An 18,780-nucleotide genomic window follows, 5' to 3' on the forward strand; every position below is an offset into this window, starting at 1 on the left:
AAATGGACAAATCTTTTTTTTAATTTTATATTCATGTATTGTCATCCAAATCTGAAATATTTACAAAGTTTTAGTCCGATTGGTTAACTGCAACACTATAAAAATGGACCAATATTGGTTTTGATTCGTTCGGTTGGTCAACTGTAACTGTGTTAAAAATGTGTTACCAGATTTGAACTAAACGGACACCAAAGCAAGTTAAATAAAACACTGCACAGTGGATCCACTTGTATGGAGAAAGTGGCCAAAAATATTAAGAGTGTAAAAATCAAGCCAGTGCGCCGTTTACAGCATTGTGCTGCTGCGAAGAGTGTTTTAAGAAACCACGAGCGTAACATTCTCCCCCTTTCCCCTCTGGAGGGGGGAAAACGGTAGGAGTTGTTTTATGCTGTTAATACAAAATGGCATGAACAAAGGTACCGATTATCTTATGATGCAAAAAAGGCTTGAGAATACAAAACAATCTCCAAAACAACATAAAATCCAACCAATTTAGCGGATTAAAAAAATCAACATTTTTGTCTGGAAATTGGCAAAATTTTTAATAAAGATCTTATAGCGTGCTTCCTGGAAGGCATGTACCGCCAACGTAAGACAAATTTGGCAGAAGATTTCTTCATCTTGCCACTGATGCCAATTATGTTAATGTACGTGGTCAGATAACAGAGTTATACGATAATATATCCATAGAAACCTTATTCTAGGGCAGCTTTCATCGGCGACCCACCATTTATAGTCTGGCACTAGATGGCAGCTGATTTTAATACTGAATAATCTTAAACCCATGACTTACTTTGGAAAATTATTCCGAGGTGGGCACTGGTGGGCATCATGACTAAAACCTTAGGTCAAATTACAAAATACACTAAGAAAAAATGCAACTAACTAAAATTCCACAACACGCTAAAACACTATATTTTAATGAAAATTAAGCTAATACCTCCTCCTTCAAAATCCACTAGAATATTTAGCTATACGTATTAGTTTCGCGATATCTTGAATATATTTACTTGCACTTAAAACATAGGTAGTACTCACAACAAAAAATATTAGTCAAATGTTCTGACTTTTGAAGCTATTTTTAAGAAGATCGCGTTCGAATTAAACAAAAACTAATATATTTTTAAAAAGGTCCATGCCATAGCTGTCAGATTTGCCAGATGTTGTACCAAAATTTTGTCATTCATTTTTTGGCCAAAGGGTGGATCCACTGTGCACTGTGGTAAAAATAAATTTATTGCCTTAAATATTTTAAAATATCGAACATTTTCATAATTTGTATACATACATATCGCACCATATCTCCAAAACCGTTAATTTTTTCTTAATGTTTTCTTTTGGACATATATTCACTGGAATGTAATACAATGTCTTCAGAACATGCCATTATTGTTAAATGCCTCTATCACGTTATTTTAACATATTGTTCAACGACGATTTAATAAATATGTCAATAATGCGATGAAATCCGAAATGCAAAAATAAACGCTTGCTGTGAACTGTGTGTTGAAATACGTGTTGTAAAAGATACGATGCAGAATACCGCTAAAACAACATGAAGTAAGCATTTTAGAGTTTCAGAATGTTCTGAGGAATTGCTGAGAACTTTATTTGGAAAATTTTCGTAAAAGGTTACTTGGTTAAACACCCACTAGTTTAGCTGATACTGACCAAATTTTCAGGAATTATGTAAAATTTATCTATATTTTATCGATTTTAATGCCCTATATGGACTTTTTCTTATGTGGCCTGCTTAAAAGATAAGTTCTACTAGTTTAGGGCAACAAAACTGCCAAACACAGCAAGGTCAAATTCTTAATCGTCCCGATAAATGCAAAAAACTGTAGTTTTAGCCCGGTTTAGATGAGGCCATAAAATCCGAACTGTATCTGAGAGGACAAACCCCTACTAAGGTTTTTTGTAGTCTCTATATTTACTTTAAAAAAATGCATACTAGAAGTTTTTTGCAGTACAAGTTTCATCAGAGGCAAGATCATACTTCCTGAGAAAATAGCCCGAAAGTTACAAAAACTCATATGATACCGCTAGATATCTCTCGAACAGATCTGCCTATTCGATCCAAAATTTGTGCTTCGTAATATTTTGTCCAAACCTAGTTTAAGTTCAAAGATAAGCCATATAGGTCCACTCCTTCAGGTTCCTCCCCCACAAAAGTTCAAAAATGTTCGGAACAATTTGCGCACGGTAACTCTTGAAGGGAGTGACCGATTTGATCCATACTTTACACATCCTAATATATGTATCTACCAGATATAGATCAGGTTTGAAAATGGACTATATTTGTCCACTCCTTCGGGTACCTCCCATACAAAATTTCCGATAAGTTCACTTTTAGACCTGCTCTCGAATCACTTTGACTTTTGTTAAACAACTTGCATTCGCAGCCTCCATTACGACGGTAAAAGTTTTTTTCAGGGGCAAGTTCAAACTTCTTGATAAAACTACCCGAAAGGTGTAAAAACCCCTATGGCACCATATCTAGTGGCTGGAGAGCACGTTAACTCACGAACTGATCAACCGATTTGGTCCAAAATTTGGGCTTCGTCATATTTTGTCCAAACTAAGTTTCAGTTCGAAAATGGGCAATAGCGGTCCACAACTTCCGGTACTTCCAGCCAACATTTAAAAATGTCACTAAAATGGTATGCACGATATCTCTCGAACGGGGGAAACCAAATTTAGTTTATCTTCTAAAATGGCCCATATCGGTCCTCTCCTTAGGGTACCTCCCCCACAAGTTCAACATTTGTGTGTAAGTGCAGTTTAAGGTCTGTCCTTTGAACAGGTATACCGATGCTGTTCATTGTGGTCCTGTTTACAGCGATATTTTGTTCTTCGTGGACAAGTCCAAGCTTTCTGGCATACTGATCCAATAGTTATACGATGACCCACTGAAATGACTAGTGGGCGCGAAAGACCATACATTCGATCTGTCCGTAAATGAAAGTTTTAATCCACATAGGCTGAGGGTGTATCTCTGCAAGGCCGACTGATACTTTTTACGTGTTTTTTCATAGTACGGTGTGTTTTGGAAGTGGTGGGTTACTAGCCCAACCCCCAACCCAACATTTTTTACCTTCTTGTGGGTGAACGCGCGGCACATATTAGCTCAATAAAGGCAGCTCCACAGGTGAACCACGGGGAGGTTTGTGTCCACTTGAGATGAAGGAAGGACCAAGATAAGTCCTGGGCTTTGCCACGTTAAAGCCCGTTAGGTATCTTTCATCCCGGTTGTCACCTAAAATCCTATAGTATATATGGGTTTAAAAGCCTATAATATTTCCAGGAAGAAGTAGAGAAAACTATGTTTTTTATTTCGCTACAAATCAACAAATCATCACTTATCTTAGTTCTTAGTTCATAAAACTAAAAGGTAAGGTCAAAAATACGTCATCCCACTAAGCTCTTTCTGATTTGAATATCAATTAGCAATGAAATATATGTAACATAGGAAGTAGATTAACTGCAGGTGAATAATTTATGAACAGTGAAATACAAAATTTATAAAAAAAACATTCGAAATTTCAACCCAATTCCATAGAAAAAACTTCTTCATTTCCCTTAATAAATCATTCTGTTTTCTTCGACTTAAGTGCCTAAATATTCATGACAAATTACCACAAATATTTAACATACAAAAGCAGACCCTAATGAATCATTTGCGCTAAGACGCATGCGCAACTGCAGCACCATTTCACTTCTCCACAAAATTTAAATTCAGATCTAGGTTAGTTTAGGGTTCAAAGGTTTTGTTTTTCAATGTCGATAGACAATAAATAATACAATTTTATTGATTCAAAACACAACGTTAGTGTCTATGGAAGTGACACCCTCACGCACTCGTTCATGTAGTACCATTCTTTTTTTCTCCCTCCCTAATCTGACATCGTTAGAGGTTGTTGTTGAAAATGGTAGTCATGTTAAATTCACCAAATCAATGTTTTCCATTTTCAATTGGTGTGTTGTTGTTCTTATTGCTGATGCCGCTGCTGTCGACCCTGTGGTTGGGGCGTTTGTTAATGTGGCTGCTCCTGTTCAATGTCGTGTTGTTTTTGTTGCTGTTGACGATGTTTTTGTTGTCTTGTTTCGATAGATGTTATTATTCACATAACATTGTTATCTCGTTAATTTATTCCATCCATATCGAAAAAAAATTGAAGCACCAAAATAACGATGCGGGAGGTACATCTATTTTACTTCCTAAATATGCTTTGTGTCTCTATATGTTTGCATGTGTGTGTGTGTTTTAAAATGTAGCAAAGTGTTTGGATAATGGGTGTATACGATTTATAAAATATTTGTATTTTTCAGGATAATCTATTTTAGGAATATACAGTGGTTCAATGTTAAGACTTTCGGAGATTTTGAAAAAAATTCAGAATTAAAAAATTTATGTGGGATATTTCTTTACATTTTAGTAATTTATTTTTGTTACGATACGTGACGTAGTCCCTTACTGGCTTTAACATGGCAAAGTCCAGGGTTTATCATGGTCCCTCTTTCATCTCAAGTGGATATTGCCGTCACCGTGGTGTCACCTGAGAAGCTACCTTTAACGGCTGTTAATCCTAAAAATATCCAATCCTAAAAATATCCAAAATCGGGAGATACAATTATGTTGGGGGTATACTAAAATATGTACCTATGTTTTTACTGAAGAAGTTTCGTGACTACTGAGAACATCAAATGTCAAATTACAGCTACTACATTTAAAAATGTAGCTAAAATCCTCAAAATACCAAAAATCGGGAGATACCATTATATAGGGACTATACCAAAACATGGACCTATGTTGACGATTTTTAGTGAAGAAGTTTCGTGACAACTGAAAACCATATGTTATATTACATCTAGTTCGGTTAAAAATGTTAGCCACAATCATAAACATATCGAAAATCGAGAGGTACATTATGTAGGCGCTATACCAAAACATGGACTTATGTTGACGGTTTTTGGTGGAGATCTTTTGTGACCACTGTGAACCTTAAATATTAAATTACAGATAGTTTGGTCTAAAAATGTAGCTAAAATCCTCAAAATACCGAAATTCGGGAGGTAACGTTATATGGGGGCTATTCCAAAACCTGGACCTGTCTTTAAAATTTTAATTAATTTTTAGCGAAGTAGTTTCTTGAGCAATGTGAACCCGAAAATCGACAGGTACCATTATGTGGGGGCTATACCAAAGCATGGATTTATGTTGACGGTTTTTGGTGGAGATCTTTTGTGACCACTGTGAACCTTAAATATTAAATTACAGGTAGTTCGGTCAAAAATATAACTAATATCCCCATACAGACGGACAGATGGAAATGGCTATATCGACTAAGAATTTCATCCTGGTCAAGAATATATGTATATATACATTATAGGGTCGGAAATGTATATTTCAATGCGTTACAAACAGAAAAACAAACTTAATATACACTCCATACTATGGTGGAGGGTATAAAAAGAATAACAAACCCTCCAGAGTTGACGGGGGTCGCATACGTTTTAAAGACCATGATCTGCCAATCTGCATCTGAAATTTTCGAACTCTTTATACATGTGTACTTTATACATTGGTAGATGTACTGGAAAAGAACAATGCCGATATAATTGCCATACAGAAAATACGATGAAATGGGAAAGGCATCACAACAACACCTAAAGGTGGGAGGTTAACACATCTGGTCTCTATCTTCATCCCGGTGAATGAAAGACTTACTACAACTTGGATAAAAGCTAAATTTTTCAACATCAGCTTTATTGGCGCGCATACTCTCACTGAAGACAAGGACGAACAGACCAAAGATACATGTAACGAGAACTTAAAAAAAAGCATATGACCGTTTTCCTGCCCATGCCATTAAAATGATTCTGGGTGATTTTAAAGTCAAAATTGGAAAGGGGAATATCTTTACAGTGAAACATCTGACAAAGGAATGAGGCTGAATGGCAATATGGTAGTCAGCAGATTGAAGGATCTCGATATCAATAAGAGGACTTGGCTCCCCAGAGCAAAAAAAAAAACAAAAAACCAAATTGATGACGTTGTGGTAGACGGAAGACATTCATCAAGCGTGTTTGAGGTACAATCGTTCCGAGGAGCAAACATAGACTCGGACCGCCACCTTGTAGCAGCAAAAATACGTATCTGATTAAGCGTAGCAAATAAAGTACCAACAACACAACGCGGAAGTTGAACATCGGAAAGCTGCAACCACAACATATAGCCTTATCATATTCCGCTGAAATGGTCCAATTGCTTAATGAATGCACTACTCGTCCCGATAACGTGTCAGCTCAGTGGCAAAGTATTGCCGACCCCATGTAAACAGTCGCAAAATCCATACATGGATACCAGAGATATCCACCAAGGAACCCATGGTATGACCAAGAGTGTGGTGCTGCTACTGAAGAGAATAATGTTTCATATAGAGTTACGCTAAACTTATTAGCAACGCGTAGCGCTGGAGAGAGGTATCGGGAGAAAAGGAGAAAGGAGTAACGTCTTTTCCGCAGGAAAAAGACAGAAATAGAAAATCGGGATTGTGAAAAAAATCAAGATGTGCAGGAGCCAGAATGAAATCCGAAAATTCTACCAAAGAGTGAAACATTAAACTGACGGTTTTGGTACAGGCACATCCAACTGTAGGTAACATCGTAAAGGATAGAAATAAAGTGCTCAGGATATAGAAAGAACATTTTTCCTAACTGTTGGTATGGAATGCTAGCGAAAACGATAAAGATACCACTGATCTAACCCCCAGAACATAGTATTGAATATAACCGCCCATCCAGATGAGGTAAAGACAGCTGTAAACCCGCTGATGAATAATAGGCAGCAGGTGCCGATAGCTAGTAAGGTTCAAAACTGAAGGCGACGAGCTGATATGTTGTATGCTTCAGCTAGTTAGTATCATTTGGCAGAAAGAACGCGTGCCTGACGATTGGAGTCTGAGCATCCTGTGTCCCGTCCTCAAGACTGGAGATTAGACTGTGTGCTTTAACTTTAAGTCTGGTCGCTATTGCTTATAAGATAGTGTCAGTGATATTGTGTAAATGATTTGAGCCTATAGTCAAGAGATAATTGGGCTATACCCATACGGCTTTAGGCCATACAAATCCATCGTTGACCAGATACTTGAAGTGTGGCAAATCCTGGAAAAGACCAAAGAAATGCAGATCGACACTTACCATTTTTTCGGCTAAAGAGTGTATATACACATTGATACCACCAAAAATGTGCCTCATCGAAATAACGGCTTTAGACCCCAAGTATGTTTAGACGAAATTCGCTTCAGACAATTTGGAGCTGAGTTAGCCATGTCCGTCGGTCCATCTGCCTATCTGGCTGGTGCGCACGATAAGCCTCGAAGGGAACAATCGATTTGGTCCAAAGTTGGCACCTCATTTTATTCCGTCCAGATATTGATTGGGTTCGAATATGGACTATATCGGTCCACTTCTTCGGATACCTCAAGGAGAAAATTCGGAAAAAACGTGAAGTTTAAGCTCTTTAAGCTCTTTTTTCAGCAGGTTGTCCTGGCAGCCCCCTTTACAAAGGTACAATTATTTTCGGGCGCAAGTCCATGCTTCCTGAGATAATGGCCTAAAAGCTTCAAGAAATCCGGACGGCACCAACTAAAATGGAAAATCCGCAAGATAACTCTTGCAGGAGTTTCTGATTGGTTCAATCTTTGCACATCGTATTACTTCCTCCATTCATGTATCAGGTTGGAATATGGACTACATCGGTCCCGTCTTTAGGGTACCTCCTACACAAAATTGAGGAAAAGTGCAGTTTGAGGGAGGACTGGTCTCCGGTGTATATACAACGCACTTTTTGCCTCAAAACTGGGCAAATTGCCTTTAGTGCAACGGTACAATTTCGTTCGGAGTAAGTCCAACTTCCTGAGTTAATGGCCCAAAAGCTCCATAAAATCTTGTCTGCATAGCTGACTGATACTTTCTTACTCGTTGTCGATAATAAAGCTACATTCGCCAGTCCCCAAAGGTATTCCAAGCTATGACAGATTTTGATATCCCCACAAATCTCAGTCGGCGTTTTTAAAAAAGGAAAGGAACTCTCCGAACAGTAGTTCAGTAACAAAAAAGGTTTCAGACAAAGAGACAGCCTTTCGCGTGATATCTACAACCATGGGCGTAGCCAGCTATGGGCAGGGGGGGCAGCAAATGGACGACTAATATTTTTCGAATAAGGCATATTTTTTTTTAAAGCGGTTAACAAATGTTTGGTTTATAGTCATAGAAGTGTAAAAACGCATTAAAAATAGGAGAATGCTTTTCCTCCTGCTCTAGGCTGCTTAGAAGATACCAAAAATAATTTATTATTTCTAAGTAAACTTTGAATTCTTTTGAAAAATACATGAGATATGCAATTTTTAATTGAAAACTTCTCTACAAGTGGTGTCTTAGACACGCCGTTCGGACTCGGCGATAAACAGTAGGTCCCATATCATTGAGCTAATATGAATCGGGGTGTATTCATTGATATGAGAGAAGTCTCCCTTGTCCCTTCTGGCATGTTTTTGGAACAATTATTATTATTATGCAATTTTTATACCCTCCACCATAGAATGGAGGGTATATTATTCCGTTTGTCACGCATTGAAATACTTATTTGCAACCCTATAAAGTATACATATTTGTTATCAGGATAAAATTCTGAGTCGATATAGTATAGTTTGACTGATATAGTCTATCAAAATTAAAAATTTGTTGAAGAAGTTTTTATTATATCGGTCCAAAATTAGTTTATGTTCGAAGAGGGCCATATTGCAATGTGGTTCCGCTCGTGGACAAAAATCGAAAATTTATGGCAACAAATTTGATTCCGATTGAAATAAATATTACCTAACACATCAAATTGTTAATACCCAGTACAATTTTTGCCAATTTACAGCGGTAATATGTCAAGAAAAGTCGAAAATTTTGAAAAGCATTCGCAGCTTATGAGTGAAATAAATGTAAAATTTCTAGATTTAAACTTATAGTTGATAGCATTGACAATGTTTGTACGTAAAAAGATATTCATACATAGTTTTCTAACTTCCTTAATAAAAATAGGTAAAAAACTTTTTAAGTTAAACGGTTTTATGTTAAACATACATTGCAATGTTTAAGACAAATGTACTAAAAACCAAAAAATAATAAAATAGATACAGTCGTGGGAATTATAAACATATGCATAGACTAGACTAAAATAAAACCGTGGGGCACGTCAATTGTCTACAATCGTTGATTAAAATGTTTGTTTTGTAATGTTATACTATAATTAGGCAGTTGTTCAACCGACAACGATGGATGTGTGTTTTATTCCGCATTCTGTTTAATTCATTTAGTGCTTCATTATTGCAAGGTTTCTTGCCCGTTAGTTTATTGCAGTCCAACTGTACCGCTAACGACGTATCATTTTTAGCCACCCTAACGCCACACAGTCCTCAACACGATAAAAAATCTTGACTTGGGAGGTGGATTCAGGCTGGATTAATCAGATACTTACCTGCGCCCATCTTAAATATTGAGGTTGTATAGTGCACTGTATTCTTCATGTCAAGCCCTTTTATTTGATACCCATATTGGTGGGATTGATAAAAAATTGTTATCAGCCATTAGATAGCGGCGACCATCTTAGATTTCAATTTTGCATAGTAAATTGTATTCTACTGGTTGAGCACTTTCATTTGATACCCATATTGATGGGATTGATAAAACCTACGTTATCCGCGATTTTGTAGCGGCCGCCATCTTGGATTTCAATTTTTTATAGTATATTGTATTCTGCTTGTTGGGCCCTTTCATTTGATACCCATATTGATGGGATTGATAAAACCTACGTTATCCGCGATTTTGTAGCGGCCGCCATCTTGGATTTCAATTTTTTATAGTGTATTGTATTCTGCTTGTTGAGCCCTTTCATTTGATACCCATATTGATGGGATTGATAAAACCTACATTATCCGCCATTTTGTAGCGGCCGCCATCTTGGATTTCAATTTTTTATAGTATATTGTATTCTGCTTGTTGAGCCCTTTCATTTGATACCCATATTGATGGTATTGATAAAACCTACGTTATCCGTCATTGTGTAGCGGCGGCCATCTTGAATTTATAATGATAATGAATAAACATAATTGTATTGTCACCAAAATCCAAAGTGTATACAAAATTTCAGATTAATCGGTTGACAGGAAGAGGGTGAAATTTGAATTACTAAATTTGACCCAAGAATAAATAATAAAACAAACGGGGTGAGCTAAATAAAACCATTTAAAAATAAATTCTTTGTTAATAAATGTTCTGGTACTTTTGAAATCAGTGCTATAAATTTATGTTGAGTTTTACTAATGTTGGGAGTATATGGGAGACTCCGTGTTTTTAAAAAAATACACCTTTATATGGGGACTATGCCTAAACGTAGACCTATATCGAACATTTTTTGCGAGGATGCAAAATTTCAACCAAATCAATTGGAAACTGTGTCTAAATTCTTCAAAATACCAAAAACTAGGCATTACCTTTACAAGGGGGCTATACTTAATGTGGACCTACGTCCGCTCAATTTTTTTTTATCATCTTGCCTCGTTGTTGAAAATTTCGAGGCGGTAGCTCGACTAGAAATATTTTTGGCACTCCTTTCAATACAAGTGAGACCACTTCTCTTTTGTTTGTGATGTCAAAATGTAAAGTATTTTTGGACGATCTATGTCGCATAAAAATATTACGATGTGCAAAGTATGGACCAGAGTGAACGAAAAAATGATTAAAGAGCAGTATATAGTCTTCTTTGGGCCTACAAAACTTCCCCCCGGAAATGTGTCAGTGCTGGTTCACGTTTTGGATTACCCTTCATAGAACGGTACCGCCCGATTTTTCAGAGGTTTAGCTGCATTATCATATAGAAACGGAAGTAATTTAATACATATTAAGTCTTCTTTGGGCTATACTACAGAAATGACTGAAATTTAATATTTAGTCTTCTATGGGGCTATAATAACTCTTCCCCCTAATTTGTCCATACACTTCCACGTTTTGATATAGCCACTGACATTTATGACAATTTCGTAAAGTCAACTTTGCACAGATGTAAAGTCCTGCTTGTGCATCTAAATCATCTTCTTTATGTTTTGTGAAACGGTTTTATGTATTGGCAATAATTCACCATGATTACTTTTTCAATTTCATGTTTTTTTTTTTAATTTTTTAAAATTAATTTAAAAAAGTATCCAAAAATATAGGCTTCGAAAATGCTCCCCTACCATCGAGGTGGAGTGGAAGTTTTCAAGGGAAGATTTTTTTATTAGCTGACAGAGAAGACTTACTATACATACTAAAAGTTGTTTAAAATTTTACCATTTTCATCCATAAAACTGTTTTACTGTTCGAAAAATCGAACACCAATTGCGACGAAATGGGTTTAACAGATAAACAGAGACATCACGTTTTCTTAGCGTGTTTCGATTCAAATCGTCTTTTGGATAATTCACTATGACATTACGTTATAAACAATGTCATTTTAAGCGATTTCGTGTGTACGTTAAATTACATATTATTAACACATTCTTGGTATGCTATATGTATCTGTTAAGAAATTACTATGCTCAAATCACAAGAGGATGTGCATCCAATGCCATGTGAACGAAAACTCTCGAAGGGAGCAATGGATTTGGTCCAAAATTTGCGAATCGTATTACAATATTTCTTCAAGTCGGATATAGTGCATATAAATCCAGTCCTTCGGGTACCTCCCATTCAAAATTTTTATTTAAATTTACTTTTTCTCTCTAAATTGGGTGCAATTTAGCATTAAGTGTTCGTAGTGATCAAAACACTTCTCCGCCAATAGTTTCAGACATAGGTCCACGTTTTGGTATACCCCTAAACAACGATACCGCCAAATTTCAAGTACTTGGTTTACGCAATTCACCTAAAATCGTGGCCAACAGAACTTTCATAACGGAAAGAAATCTAAATATTCCACATAAATTCAGAATATTTTAATGTGGAAGCTTTTTACTTATTTTTCATTAGGTATGTACCTAAATAAAGGGTTTAAAATTTTGTCTGCAAAAACTGTACACATCACCAAAAAAAATAAGTTGCCCCCCCCCTAGATTTGATCCTGGCTACGCCCTTGTCTACAACATTCTGCTGGAAAAGGTTTTACGAGATGCAAACTTGCTTATGCTGGCGACATTAACATCATGGGTCGATCGGTAAAATAAAAAACTAATATCTTTAAGAAGTTTGAAGGAGAATCTGTTAAGTGGGTCTGACAGTAAACGGCGCAAGACAAAGTTGATGGTATCGACGCGCAATGCCCCCATATAACTCGGACCATCTGTGGAAGTTGGTTCCTATAATTTTGAGATAGTTAAAGACTTCGTCTACCTCTGCACAGCCATAATAACAATAAACAGCATTAGTAGGACGATTCTCTAACTCATTTTTTGAGTTACCGACAAAAATCGGTAAAATTAAAATGCTTATAATTTCGGTAATTAACGATATAAACCGGTAAGTTAGCGACCAATAAAAAGTAGTCGAAAAGTTGTTCCTACAGCAACAGTGTTGTCAACTAACGTCTGCGGGTGACTGTATGATCTTGGAACCGGGTCTTATCGTCGATGACATATGTCATAGGTTAAGTGTCACCACTTGGACTGCCGAAATGGGGCAACCACTGAAAATATTTGTCGATGGTGTACTGATTCCGACCACTAACATCCCCAAAATATTACGCGTAATGTTCGATAGTATGTTTAAGTTGTTCACGCAAGCCACAACTATTTGCGTTAAAATCAGAAGTAGGAACAAGATCCTTAAGTCCCTGGCCTTGTTGACCTCTTACAAAGCAATAGGTCGGTCTGTGGTAACCTATGCACGCGCCAGCGAGGTATGCAAATGTTAGGACTGCAACAGGGTGCCTCCTCATGCCACCAGTGGATCATCTTCATGAAGAAACGAAGGTTTTACCGGTGCATCAGAACAACAGCATGTTGTCGATACAGTACTTGCTTGGGCTTTATCGCAGTGAGAGTCCCTGTCACGATCAGGAGAAATCTTCATGATCTAGAGGGAGAGAGAGGTCCAAAGATATAAAAGAGAACCTCACCCCATCCATCGCAACAGAAGAATGCCAGCTGACAAGGCAAATACAAGGGGTTTTAGCCCAGTTAAGATCCGGACGATGCAGTCGTATTGGGCCCGAATTGATGCCACTCTAACCCCACTCACCTGCCTCCTGATTTTTTATGGACGCAACCAGTCAAGGTTGCAGAATTTGTGAGTCTTGATACAGAGAAAGCAGAAGCTGATAACTGAAATAATACACCAAGGAACGTATATGCGTTGCTAAAAAAACAAAACACTGATTATACCCTTGCTAGTGTTTGGTTTGCTTAATGCCTTTGAGAGAAAATTCTTCGTTAGATTTACGGACCAATCTGCTTTGACTGTGAATACCGACATCGTATGAACCACAAGCTATACAACGACATCAGTATAGTTAAGGAGCGGCGGTTAATCCGCTACAAAGGCATATAAATAGGGGCGGTACACACAAAACTGGAAGGCCAAAGTTTCGATGGAGCAAACAAATGGAAGACGAGATCGAAAAGCACAAATAGAGAGGAAGGCAAATGTTTTCTTAGATTGGCTTATAAGACAAATGTTCTGTAGAAAGTCAACTAAGTAAGGAAGTAAGTATTTTTGTGATGATAGGATAATGACGGCAAGACGGAAACTTTCGACGTGGATAATAAAGGCAAGAGTGCGTCGATCAAATTAAGTCTTTGTATGTCGATAAAGGACTATATATAGCACTATGAAAACTGGACCAAAACTGCCGTTCGAATGTGGGGTCTTCGAAGGCGAGCCAAATCCAACGAAAGTTGTTCACGGAAGAAGCACTTCGAAGCAAATGGTCCCCTGTTTCTCCGCTTAAACTGACCATGAGACTACGGCTTGTGGAACGTAGGACGGACAAAACGTGGAGTTGATGGGCCATCGGCCGTACACCCTGACTTGGAACCCAATGACTTCATTTGGTTGCCTCACATCAAAAAAAGGGGTGGTCAACAATTTCGTCGCCAGAATATGCTGTTGAAGCGTTCAAAAACCACGTTTAGGAGGTGTCTCAATCTGAGTTGAAAAAGTGCTTCAACAATTGCACGATGGGGCCGATGATATGTTTTTGAGGCAAAAAATCACAGGGGCAAGCTAGACCTAGAAGCTAATCTGCCAAATTTGGTTGATATCGGTTCATATATAGATATAGCTCTCATATATATGTTCGCCCGATTTCGAGTAATTGATGGACCAAACACGAAAATTCTGTCCAATTATGATGATATTTGGAATATGTGGCGGAATTCGGACTGGAAATAAGTTTGCCAAGTTATTTTGAAATCGGTTCAGATTTGGATATAGCTCCCTTATATATTTTCGCCCGATTTGAGGTATTTCGTGCAACAAACACGCAATTTCTTTCCAATTTCGAAGAAATTTTAAACGTGTTACAGGATTTGGTCTAGAAATATGTTTGCCAAATTATATTGAATTCGGTTCAGATTTGGATATAGCTCCCATATATATTTTCACCCGATTTTAGGTATTTGGTGCAACAAACTCGCAAATTCTGTCCAATTTCGATGAAATTTAAAATGTGTGACGAAATTACGTCTAGAAAAAAAGTATGCCAAATTATATCGAAATCGGTTCAGATTTGGATATAGCTCCCATATATATTTTCACCCGATTTTAGGTATTTCGTGCAGCAATCACGCTATATATGTCCAATTGTGATGAAATTTAAAGTGTGTGACGGAATTTGGTCTAGAAAACATTATTGAGACATCATACTGAAATCGGTTCAGATTTGGATATATCGTTCATAAATTTTCTCTGTCGAAGTTAATTATTTTCTCAATTTAGTTGGTTGATAACGAACTTCCTTGAGAACATAGTTTAAATATTTTTCTTTTGACAAATTGGCCGAAACAGAGGCGGCATGAATCAAGGGTTTGGTATTGCTGCCGTGTTCATAGCAGACTTCCGAAGCAAGTTTTCTTCCTTCACTAAGTCCACATTAGGGCGCCCTCTCTTTTTTTTTCATTAGCTTGTTCTGTGTCGCTACCTAACCATAAGCTTTCAAATTGTAATACACGACTTTTTGACCTCCAATTTTTTATCCATGTTTGGTTAAGCCGAGCAAAAATATTACAAATTTGCTTTTTAACTTCCGTCATGAAGTTGTCTTTGACACCTCGATCAAATTTTGCAGAAATCCATTCTGTAAGGTGTTTAGGTTTTCGCTGATTTTCCAACCAAAAATTAAAAATATCCAAATTTTTAAGTTTTACGAAATCTGGAAGTTGATAATTTTTTTATTCGCAAGTATACGCAAAAATTCTTTTCAAAATCTGTTAGCCGACATTGTCACCTTTCACCAGATACATATTTTTACGAGAAAGCACCCTGAAGCAGAAAATTCTACTCCAAAGAACACATGGACGATACCACATACTACATCAAAAACCATCACTTACTGACACAACAAATTATTGACCACATCTAATATTACATTTACACTTTTAATAATAATCTTAATTTACATACCATTACCCGTATTTTCCATTTTTAAAAAATAGATATTATCAACAGATCAGGTTTTGGCGCCAAAATACTTAAATTGTTTAATTACGACTGAATGTCGGAAATAAACGGAATGATAATTATGACATCTTTGACAGCTTGGCATGTCGCCGTGGGTCGTTGCCAGATTGTAATTTTTTGGTTTTGGAGGTTTGAAAGTGTTAAGAATATAATTCCGTTATTATTTGATTTCAATCGCTGACTTGAAAAAATGACTTTTTGCCTCAAAAACCTGCCATTGGCCCCATCGTGAATTGGTTTGAGCTCATGAAAAGTGTTTAAATCATGTTTGAGACTACTTAAGAAAACAATAAAAATAATTTTTCATTGGAAGGCCAGAATCTTTTCTAGTTCCCCTAGTACAAACCCAATCTATTTTTCTGAAGTTTTTTCCAATAAACCACTGTGCGCATTTTTTTTTTTTTTTTTTTTTGGATTGTGCAGAATCTTTAAAGAAAATGTGTCTTTAATACAAATAAACAACAATAAAATAATAAAAATTACAATAAAAAAGAAAATCGTAGGCAAAGATTAAACAATAAAAGAGAATACCACGACATGCTGGCATTGACTTCGATCTTAAACATAATGGCTACACATATCACACTGAAGTCGGTAGTCATAACATCATTTGTATGTTTCCATTCTAATAATATAATTTGTTTTAAATTTGTGGTTTCGTTAATTCATTCGAAATAAGGTTAACAACGTATCGAGGACAAACAACAATAAAATATTGACAAACATAACAACACAAAGAAGGATAGTTGGCGGCAATCTGTACAAAGAGACACAAAGCAACTCGCACAACCCTCAATCCAACCAACAAAACAGAACACAGAAACCCATCAAAACCTAATTTATGTGTGAATTTAATGCATTTCTTCGATACTACTCTCTGTCTGTTTGACTGAATGACTCCAATGTGGACGATAATGGCGATATTAAAGGAAAAGTGTGTGCGTTCAATGGTGTGCGTGTACGCACATCTTTGAATCAGTGAATGAATAAACGTCATCGGTTATCGTATCTGTGTTAATGGGCTAGATTTAATGCATTTAAATCTAAATTTATTGCCTTTTGATTTCAGTACACATAGATTTATTGGATTATTTTGAATTTTCCTCAACAACAACAAAAAATGTTTTATTGACTTTTTGTGTAACAAAATTATAATTTAAAATCAGTTCATCACAATACTACTTATGCGGGATTTCATATGACATTCTTGTGGGGATTTTTATTTATTTATTCCAAATCACAGAGAACGAATGATAAATGTTTGAAATTTATAGTTTTTAATGTTCTATTCGATGTTTGCATGCCAGCATGACTCAACATAAGTAGCTTCCAGAATTTACATACATAAATTGCGTAATTGAAGGAGTAAAACTTTTAACGTGAATTCATTAATACATTGAAAATAGCGTGCTTTTTTAACATGTCCTAGTGAAGTTATACACATAGCATAAATTTAATTAACGGCGGCGTTCAACACAAATCAAATTTTCAATTAATTTTTCAACATTACACGCAAACGTTTACGGGGAAAAAGAGGTCATATAATCAAGATGGTTGCAATATATTGTTTAAGAAACTAGAACCGTCTAAAGTATAAGAGTTTTTTGCAACTTTTTTCATACTCTCCAACGATTTTGTTTATGCAAAAGTTGAAATTCTCACACAAAATAATGTCTCTATAACGATTTTTTTCAAAACTTTGTATACCCTCAGAATTTATGCTAACGAGGGTATATACATTTTCATACGGACAAAATGTGCCTCATCGAAATAATGGTTTTAGACCCTTAGTATGTTCGGACGAAATCCGTTTCAGACACTTTGGAGTTGATTAAGTCATGTCCGTCCGTCTGTCTGGCTGGCTGGAGCGCACCGTAACTCTCGGACGGATCAACGGATTCGGTCTAAAATTTGGCTTCGGTCCACTCCTTCCGGTACCTCCCCACACGATAACTCTTGATTGGAGTGAACAATTTTGATATAGATCAGGTTCGTATATGGGAACTATATTTGTCCACTCCTTCGGGTACCTCCCACATAAAATGTTATGTACGATATCTCTTGAACGGGGCAACCAAATTGGTCCAAACATTGGATCTCCTAATATTTTGCCCAAATATAGTTTAACTTCTAAAATGGCCCATATCGGTCCTCTCCATAGGGTACTTCTCCCACCAAAATACAACTTTTGTGTCTAAGTGCAGTTTAGGGTCTGTTCGAAGATCCTTTGCAAATGTATACCGATGCTGTTCGTAATGGTCCTGCTTAAAGCGATATTATGTTTTCTGTGGACAGGTCCATGCTTCCTGACATACTGGTCCAAAAGTTATACGATGAGCCACTGAAATGACTAGTGGGAGTGATATCTATCGAAAAGATATGACTCCCCAAATACGATCCACTTCCATAATGCATTAAGTCGGTCCATTCCTTTAAGTCCCACTTCCGCAACACTTTTGAACTAATCCACATTTTTTCGGCAATTCTGAAAAGACCCTAAATATATTCGATCTGTACGTAGATGAAAGTTTAAGTTCACATAGCACAGTGGATCCAACCATTGGCCAAAAATAAAAAAATGAATGTCAAAATTTTGGTACAACATCTGACAACTCTGACAGCTATGACATGGACCTTTTTAAAAATATATTAGTTTTTGTTTCATTCGAACGGGATCTTCTTAAGAATAGCTTCAAAAGTCGGAACATTTGACTAATATTTTTTTGTTGTGAGTACAACCTATATTTTAAGTGCAAGTAAATATATTCAAAATATCGCGAAATTAATACGTATAGCAAAATATTATAGTGGATTTTGAAGGAGTAGGTAATAGCTTAATTTTCATTAAAAAATAGTGTTTTAGCGTAGGGTGACGTAGGGGATGGAAGATACCAAGCAACGGTCCTGACCGGTTTAAACATGGCAAAGCTCAGGATTTATCTTGGTCCCTCTTTCATCCCAAGTGGACACTGACCTCCCCGTGGTGTCACCTGGGGAACTGCCTTTAACACCCGTTAAAGGTAGTGAGCTAACATGTGCCGCGCGTTCACCCATAAGAACGTTAAAAACTTGGGT

This window comes from Musca autumnalis, unplaced genomic scaffold (genome assembly GCF_047663935.1).
Source record: "Musca autumnalis isolate F117 unplaced genomic scaffold, ASM4766393v1 scaffold_5, whole genome shotgun sequence".
Classification (NCBI taxonomy): domain Eukaryota; kingdom Metazoa; phylum Arthropoda; class Insecta; order Diptera; family Muscidae; genus Musca; species Musca autumnalis.